Raw genomic sequence first — 10085 nt, forward strand, 5'->3', positions numbered from 1 at the left:
AGTACAGACCTCAAACGGCAGTTGACTACGTGGGAGTCCAGCAATGTAACCATTACACTAGCTGCTGGTCCCAACTATATTAACTCTTCTGATCCAAGGGCATAGTGTTTCTTTTCATTCATTTGTGTTTTCAACCTTTTTTAAAAAAATAATTATTTTATTTAACTTTATTTATTTAATTAGTTTTAATTTGGCCAGAGAGGAAGAGAGAGAGAGAAGAATAGTGAGAAAGCAAGCTGCCAGGTTCAGGAATCAATCTGCAGTCAGCCATGTGGGAGTCCAATGTCCTTAACTACCATGTCGCCTGTGGCCTTGTTTTCAATCTTTTTAATCAATGTTTATAGTTTTTGGTTTACAGATCTTTTACCTCCTTGGTGAAATTTATTCCGGCAGGTGGTGTGGTGGTTAAAGGTGCTGGATTCCCACATGGCCAACTGCAGTACAAGTCCTGGACTTGGTGGCTTGCTTTCCCATTTTCCCTTTCTCTCTCTCTGTCTCTCTCTGGTCAAATTAATAACAACAACAATAATAATAACAAATGGAATTAAATAGATAAATATTTTTAAAAATGATTCCTGACCCAGCTGCAGAGGCACAAGTGGCAAGACATTGCTCTGTGGTGGCTGAGGCTACATGGGGGGCCTCGGTTCAGTTCCTAGCCTAGACAGCCTGGGAGTGTCCTAGTTACCTAGAAGTCTGGAGCAGGAGAATTACAACATGGTGAGACCCCATTAAAAATTTCTCCTTCTCATTCAAATAAAATTCTAATATTTTCGATGTTATCATAAATGGGATTGTTCTCTTGATTTCTTTTTAGGTTATGTCATTATTTGTGTATAATAATGCTAATGATTTTTCCATTATTATAGCCTAAAACTTTATTTAATTCATTTATTAATTCTAACAGTTTGTGTGTGTATCTTTGTTTTTTTTTTTTTTTTTTTTTTTCTACATGTAGGATCATGTTATCTGCAAACAATATAATTTTTTTGAGAGGTTTTTGCTATAGGGTACGTGTGCTCACCAGAAAGACAGAGACAGAGAGAAAGAGAGTGAGAAATCACTCCCCAGGGGGGATGGCCACGCCACAGTCCCTTCTCCTCCATTCTCTTCTTGGAATCTTGGGCACGCACATGCATCTGTCATGAGTTTAAGCCACTGAGTCTGGTTCTCAAACCATGGTCGACTACATGGGAGTCCTACAACATAGCCATTACGCTAACTGCTGGTGCCAAACAATATATGCCTTAGGGCATGTGCACTCACCATAGAGAGATAGAGACAGTGAGAGGGAAACTGAGAAATCACCCCCCCAGGGGGATAGCCATGCCACAATGCCTTCTCCTCCCAAGATCATGGGCACACACACACATGCAACTGGCACAATTTTCAAGTCACCAGGTCTGGGATTTGAACTGTAGTCAGCCATGTGGAAGTCAAGCAACATAGCTGCTCCATCATCAACTGGCCCCATAATTTTACATCTTTCTTTATGAGTTGGATGCCTTTTATTTTTCTTGTCTGATTTCTCTTGCTAATACTTTGATGTATTATGTTGAATAAAAGTGGCAGAGCAGGCATCCTTCCCCATACCAGATCTTAGTGGAAAAACCTTTTACTGTTTCCCCATTGACTATAATGTTATGAGTGGTCTTTATTATGTTGAGAACTTACCTTATATACCTAAATTATTGAGACTTTTTATCAAAAACTTATGTTGGACTTTACTGAATACTTTTATCAATTGAGTTAGTCATGTGGATTTTATTTTTCATCTTTTTAATGTGATGCATTACATTGATCGATTTATGTATGCTAAACCAGCCTGGCATGACAGGGATAAATTTCACTTGATCATGATGTATAGACTTCTTGGTGAGTTTTTTTAAAAGAATTATTTTATTTAACTTAATTTATTTATTCATTTATTCATGTATTTTAATTTGACCAGAGAGGGACAGAGCAAGAGAGAAAGTGAGAAAGCAAGGCACCAGGTCTGGGACTTGAACCATTGCTGGCCATGTGGGAGTTCAGTGCCCTTAACCACCATGCCACCTGCTGGCCACTTGGTGAGTTGTTAAATTCAGTTTGCTAATATTTTATTGAGGATATTTATTTATTTAGCCAGAGGACAGGTGCACCTGCCAAAAGGAAACAAAGAGATAGGAAGTGGGAAAAAGCACCCCTCAGTGGGGTATGGCTACTGTCTAAAATTTGTATTTAGTGTGAATTGACAATATGTACTTCAAATGCTCATAGAAAAATAAACTTAAAGTACACGTTTATTTTGGTGCAAAATAAAAAGGGAAATCTATGTATTTTTTTCATAACATGTATTTTCTTTTTTAAAAAGTTTATTTCTTCCATGAGCAAGAGAGCAAGAGACAGAGAGATACCAACCCCAGCAGGGGAGGGCTGCTGAGATCCACTCCCAGTTTAAGCCAGTCCAGGATCGTGGGCACGCACATACCTAGCATACTCAGGTAGGTCTCCAGGCACGAACTCAGAACCTTCCCATGTGAATCAGCCTCACAGAGTGCCACATTTCACTGCATCACTGTCCAACCCTGTAATATGCATTTTCCATACACTTTTTGAAGACTCTCCCCATATAACTGTAAATATAATAATTTTGATGTAAAAATCTAATATAATTTAACTGGATAGTGCATGCTTTTTATTCACACCAAAATCTTTTTGTTTGTTTGTTTTAGAGAGATTTTTGCTATAGGGCGGGTGTGCTGGTCAGAGACACAGAGACAGACAGACAGACAGACAGAAAGTGAAAAATCACTCCCCCCAGGGGAGATGGTCAAACCACAATCCCTTCTCCTCTCCGGATTTTGGGCATACACCACATGCACCAGGTGTGAGTTTCAAGCCACTGAGTCCAGGATTCAAACCATGATCATGTGGGAGTACAACGATGTAATCATTATGCCATCTGCTGGTCTCATACCAAAATCTTTTTGATACATGGGAAGTGTAAATTTAGTGTTTCATTCCACTGTCTTCCCAGAATTCCCGGCAGTTATACAGGACATGGGGCACAGTTCTGGCTAAGGAAATAAAAGTCCAAGTTCACTACAATTGGTGAAAAGGTTTGCTTTTAGGCAAGCTAGTGGTGAAGGCTGCTGGACCCCAGAGTTGATGGTGCAGTTTGAGTCCCATACTTGACAGCTTGAGAAACATGCTGAGTACGTGTATGTGCATGTGCGCAGAATCCCAAGAGAAGAATGGAGAAGGGATTGTGGTATGGCCATACCCCCTGGCGAGGGACGCCTTCTCTCTTTCCCCCCTCTCTCTGTCTCTTTCTGGTGAGTGAACATGCCCTACAAGTTTTAAAAAAGAAAGAAAAGGGGCCAGCAGGTGGCGTGGTGGTTAAGGGCACCAGGCTTCTACATGCCCAATTGCGGTTTAGTCTTGGACCTGGCGACTTGCTTTCTCACTACCCTCCCCCCAATTCCTCTCTGTCCCTCTCTGGTAAAATTAAAATAAGTAAATAAATAAAGTTAAATAAAATAATTCTTAAAAAAAAAAAGTAAGGGAGGAAAGGAGAGAAAGGAAGAAAAGAAAGAAGGAAGAAAGACTTGTTTTCTTGAGGCAAACACTACCTCTTCCTCATCCGGTTCCTTCTTCTTCCCGGACTTGTGACGCTAGACAGAAGTGAAACAGCCATCCCAGTAAAACCTGTGTATCGACCAGGTGACTCTCTTCTTATCTCTTGAGTGGTTTAAGGATAATCCTATTATTTTATTTTATTTTATTTATTCATTTATTTGTTAATTTGACCAGAGAGAGACAGAGGTTGAGAGTGAGAAAGAGAGGAAGAGAGAAAGCCAGCTGCCAGATTGGGACTCAAACCCTGGTTGGCCCTGTGGGAGTGTCCAGCGCCTTAACCACCACGCCACCTGCTGGTCCCTAGGATAATCCTATTTCTACTGTTACAGGTATGACTGATTCTGCACTCTTTGACGAGTTTGCTGTCAGCTTCTGGGAAACGTCTTCCCTTCTAAAAGAGATGCATAGAGGGACCAGTAGATGCAGAATGGTTACATCACTAGACTCTCACACAGTCGACTGCAGGTTCAAGCCCCAGACCTGGCAGCTTAAAATTCGCTGGGCACATGTGTTTTCATGTCCAAAATCCTGAGAAGAGAGTGGAGGAGAAGGGATTGCAGCGTGGCCACCCCCCCCAACACACACACACACATACAAACACATACACAGTGATTTCTTGCTGTCTGTCTTTTCCTGTTTCTCTGGCAAGTGCACACACCCTATAGAAAAGTCTCTATCAGAAAAAAGTTTATATGTGTGTATTTACTTATTTATTTTTTTGCTCTGGGGTACATGTACTAGCTGGAGAGAGACTGAGAGAGATGGCGGGGGGTAGGGAGTGAGAAAGCACTCCCAGTACACACCCTATAGCCATAATCCTTTCTTCTCCATTCTCTTTTTGGGATTTTATGTGTGTGCACACACACACACGCACACACACGCACACATCAGCATGTTTTTCAAGCTGCAAATCTTGGACTCGAACTGCACAGTGCCATGTGGGATCCAGCTGCTTTAGCCACCATGTCACCAGTTGGCCCTATTCATTCATTTCTCCCAGGAGAGACAGAAGGGATTGGTAGGCACCCCCACTGGATCTCCACGCTGCCACCTACTCCCTGTTTTGGCTGGGATCATGGGCATGTGCATGGGTGCCTGCTGTGTACAGGGACACAAATCCAGACATTTCCACGTGGGCCCAGCGTCAGGGCGCATCACGGCACTGCTGTGTCACTGCTGCTGGCTCCAACATTGCTTTTGTTTGAGAGACTTTTGCTATAGGGCACATGCACTTGCCAGAGAGACAGACAGAAACAGAGAGACAGAAAGTGAGAAATCACCCCTCCCCAGGGGTTATGGCAATGCCACAATCCCTTCTTCTCCACTCTCCTCTTGGGATTTTGGGCACGCACACACGTGCCTTGTGTGAGTTTTAAGCTGCCAGGTCCAGGACTCAAACCGTGGTTGACCATGTGGGAATCCAGTGATGCAATCATCATATCACCTGCTGGTCCTGACTTTTTCTTCTTTAAAAAACATGCATGAGAGGAAAAAAGACCCCTCAATGGAGACTGGTTATGCCACAGTCCTTTTTCCTCCAGTGCTCCATCCTGTCAGGATCCCCGGAGGAGACTGGAGGAGTAGGATTGCTGCATGGCCATTCCCCATGGGTGGTGACTTCTCTCTCACAAATGCACACTCTATAGCAAAGATTAAAAAAAAAAAAAGGTTCTGAACCGGCACACCATTATGTATAGTCTTTCTTCTATTCCTGTTAGCACAGTCGGTCATACATTTGCCACAGAAGTATAATACATTTGATTATAGAAAATTGCCCCAAAGCTATTGGAATGTGGCATAATTCATTGGACTATTTTTCAAAATCCAAAGAATTCTTTTAAAAATTATTTATTAAATTTTATTTACTCATTCATTTATTTTAATTTGACCAGAGAGACACACACACACACAGAGAAAGAGAGAGAGAGAAAGAAAGAAAATGAGAAAGCAAGCCACCAGGTCTGGGACTTGAATCATGGTCGGCCATGTGGGAGTGTCCAGCACCTCAACCAGCACACCTGCTGGCCCCCAAAAATCCAAAGAATTATTTTTTTCTTTTTTTGGAGAGTCTTATTTTTTTTTCCTTTTGCTATAGGGCGCGTGCGCTCGCCAGAAAGACAGAGAGAGGCAGAGAGACAGAAAGTGAAAAATCACCCCCCAGGGTGGATGGCCATGCCGCAAATCCCTTCTCCTCCATTTTCCTCTCAGGACCATGGGCATGCATGCACATGCACCCGGCATGAGTTTAAGCCGCCAGGTCCAGGAGTTAAACCGCGGTCGACTACGTGGGAGTCCGTAACATAGTCATTATGCTAACTGCTGGTCCCAAGAATTCTTAACTCAAATCCATCTAGCCAGGGTTTCAGATCTGGGTTGTTCGGACAACAGATGGTGTGATGGTTACATCATTGGACTCCCACATAGTTGACCACGATTTGAGTCCTGGACCTGGGGGCTTGAAACTGAAGCCAGGCACACATGTATGTGTGCTAAAATCCCAAGAGGAGAATGGAGAAGGGATTATAGCATGGTCATCCCTCCTGGGGGGTGACTTCTTGGTTTCCACTTCTATGTCTCTCTACCAAGAGCATGTGCCCTATAGCAAAAATCTCTCTTTCTCTTTTCTTTTTTTTTTTTTTGGTCTGTTTGTTTGTTTGTTTTTTAATCAAGAACCAACGAGCTTAGATGGATACAAATGTCCCCAAATGGACTTTAAAGTACGTGGCCAACTTACTTGCCCCAAATGACTCTAAGTGTTCCACTCTTCTGAATACTGGAGGCAGGAACTTCCTCGCAGTTAAACAAGACAATTAACAGGGCATATCCAAAATGTGTTCATTGGGATGGTTTCCCACTCATCTTGAGTAGGATACTTTTAGCGCTGCTTCCTCCTGGAGGAACATCCTTCTGTCAGCCTCGCCTTTCCTCCTGTAGGCCGGCAGAGGGGAGCAGCCAACGCACAGAACTACCGAGTGTGCCTGGCTAACGACTGTGGTGATCTTATGGCAGCCTGGACACTTCACAGCCATAAAGCAGGAATTTGGGCTCTGCACCAGGCGCTTCTTCTTGTGTTTCCTCTTCTCCTCTTCTGGAGAGGATGAAGGAGGTCCTCGGTGAGAGGCATGTTCTCTTGGAGAGGTCGTCACCGCCGGGGCAAAACCCTTTCTCACAAAACAAACAGATCAGGATTGTGAACTGGTGATTTTGCTATCCCCATTTTATATCTAAGGAAACTGAGTCACAGAGCTTAAGTCACTTGCTCAGGGTCACATTGGTAACAAAACAGTAATCCATACAGTTCATTAAAATTTTGAGTGCTTGTCGTGGCATTCACTTGGTCAAATGTTGTATGTGCATTAACTTAACCCTCACCACAACCTCTGAGTACTGTTATTACCGTCGTTTCCCAGATGAAGAACCTGAGGGTTAGAGAGGTTGTAGGAGTCCCCTGGAGACACAGCTGTTATGTATGGTGAGAAAGGATTAAAAACAAGCCTGCCAGGGATGAGCAGATGGCATGATGGTTATGTCAATGGACTCCCCGACTGCAGTTCAAGTCCCTTTGTACTAAGTGTATCATTTTACTTGCTTGCTTAAAACTCTCCTATGACTTTTACTCTTTCTGGGGTAAAATCCAAATTCCTTACAATGACCCGTTTCCACCTCTCTTTTCTTGTCCCCTAACAGAGCAGATTTCTCTGAGGCCTTTGTACTAAGTGTATCCCTGACTTAGAAGGCTCCCCAGACCTTTATGAAGCCAGCCACCTCGTCATCTGGGCCTCAACTTACACTGCTTAGTTTTTGATTACTGGTGGCTTAGAACCCATGCCAGGTGCATGTGCATGCGTGCCCCAAATCCTGAGAGAACAGAGAAGGGATTGTGGTGTGGCCATCTCCCCTGGGGGGTGATTTCCCACTTACTCTCTCTCTGGCAAGTGTATGTGCCTCATAGCAAAAATATCTCTAAAAAAATAAAATAAGTTAATCAAATAGCAATATAACTGATTATAACATGATTGCTGATAAATCTATAACATGAGTTCTCTCCTGTTTTCTAAATGCTATCTAGGTTATATAACTAATTACCTCTCTGATATTAAAAAGATTGTTTTCTTTAGAGAGAGATTTTTCCTATGAAGCATGTGTGCTCATCAGAGAGACAGAAAGTGAGAAACCACCCCCGGGGGTATGGCCCTGCTGCATCCCTTCTCCTCCATTCTCTTCTCAGGATGTTGGGCATGCATGCACGCACACCTGGCTTGAGTTTTAAGTCACCAGGTCCCGGATTCAAACCATGGTTGACTACGTGGGAGCCCAGCAACATAAACATTATGGCATCTGCTGGCTCCAATATTAAAAAGATTTAAAAATGTAAATCAGATCATTTTACTCGCTTGCTTCAAACTCTTCTATGACTTTTACTCTTTCTGGGATAAAATCCAAATTCCTTACAATGACCCGTTTCCACCTCTCTTTTCCTGTCCCCTGACAGAGCAGATTTCTCTAAGGCCTTTGTACTAAGTGTATCCCCAACTTAGAAGGCTCCCCAGACCTTTATGAAGCCAGCTACCTCGTCACTGAGGCCTTGGCTTACACTGCTTAGTCTTTCTGATTACCTGGTCAAGCACAGGTCTTTCATCACCCTCTTTATCCCAAAACTGTTTTACATAGCACATGAATACATTTTCATGATTATCTGTTCATCCTTTTTTTCCTGTTTATTCCTGTTTCCCTCTATTAGCATGTAAGTTCAAACAGAGTAAACACCATCCAAAGCTATAATCTCCCGTGGTCTCTTCTGAAGCCATCGTCTCTCATGTGGTAGGTACTTCATTTTGGCCAAATAAATGAAGGTCATACATAAAGTAAATAGCCCCTGCTTGACAGTTTGAATAGTGGAGGATATATTGAGGAGGGAAGTAGGAGGATACTAATGTGAAAATATAAAGATACTTGAACACTAGCCTAACCAGATTTTGTCTAGTAGTAACGCACCTACAGAGTGTCTGATAAAGGTAAACAAACATTGGTTGAGTGAATGGACAACAAGTATTATTAGTAGCTTGGCTCTTAGGCAAATTACCTAAACTTTCTGAACTTTAAATTCCTCCCCTATAAAGTGAAGATTAAAACTTACTTTACAGGGTTGGCCTATGAACTGAGAGAATGCACATTACATGCCCAGCACGTAGCCAGCATTTACGTTAGTTTCTTTCTTCTCACATATTGCTACGACTTTATAGTTTACCAAATTCTCATATGCTCATGACCTAATTTTATTTATACAACCTTCTACAGTACTTTCTCATTAGCTTCATTTTACACATGAAAAAACAGGCTCAATGATTGAGACATAGCTTCTTCAGGGAATGAGAAGCCAGTGGACATGTTTTATAAGCAGAGGAGTGGCATGATAAAAGCAGTGCTTTTTGAAGATTAATCCTATAAAATGGGCTGGACTGAAGAATCTGGAGAAATAGCACTTTGACTACTAGCATAAAAATGAAGTTTAAGGTGAGAAGGAACTCCAAAGGGAGACAGAGGAGTGTTTAAAGCCTAAATAACTTAATTAAAATGACTGAATAGTCAGATGGGGGAAGGGGGCAAGAAACAAAACAGAAAACTATTCAAGCACGCACAAAAAAATCTTTGGAAGGGGTTAGTGGTGGTGTTTTGGCTGAGGCAGCTGGCTCCCACATGGTAGACTACGGTGTTGGAGTCCCAAACCCATAGTTTAAGAAACACGCTGGCCACGTGCCCTCAATCCCAAAACGTTGTTGATGGGATTGGTGTGTGGCCATCCTCATGGGGAGTGCTTTTTCACTTTCTTTCTCTCCTTGTCTCTCTATGGAAAGCTAACGCGCCCTCTAGCAAATTTTTAAACAATCTCTCTCTCTCACTGGTAGTTTTCAAATTCAGTTGACTGAGAAACAATAGTAGCAACAACATAAACAATGAAAAAACCAAACTTGGCAAAATCATGGCAGAAGACCTTCCCTCCAACCCCTATCAGGAGTCCTGACAGATAACGGCAAACATCCGAGCTCTTAATCCCACCCGCGGTCCTGCACGACCACCTGGACCAGAGCATCCTCGGGAGTTCCTGATCTTGCGTTCTCCAGCAACAAGCTGGTGGAAGGAGGGTGGGGCGCTATGGCATTAAAAACCACGATTTTAAACTTTCAGCCTTTGGCTCCGTCGTCTTTTCCTTCTCTGGGGAATAAAAATAACCATTATTTTCTCTCCCTGCCTAGCTCTAAGACTGCAGACCCTCTCCAGACCCGCACAAAGAACCCTGCTTGCGGGAGCGCGCCCATACGCCCGAGCCGCGCCCGCTCCCGGCGCTCGGCGGCGGAGCGGAGCCGGGCGGCGCTGACGTCACTTCCGGCGCGCTGACGCTTACTCCGGCGTGCCGACGCCTGCGTCAGCAAAGAGCGGGGCTAGGGGTACCGGGTTTGAAGTCG

Source organism: Tupaia chinensis, unplaced genomic scaffold, assembly GCF_000334495.1.
Source record: "Tupaia chinensis unplaced genomic scaffold, TupChi_1.0 Scaffold000217_1, whole genome shotgun sequence".
NCBI lineage: Eukaryota > Metazoa > Chordata > Mammalia > Scandentia > Tupaiidae > Tupaia > Tupaia belangeri.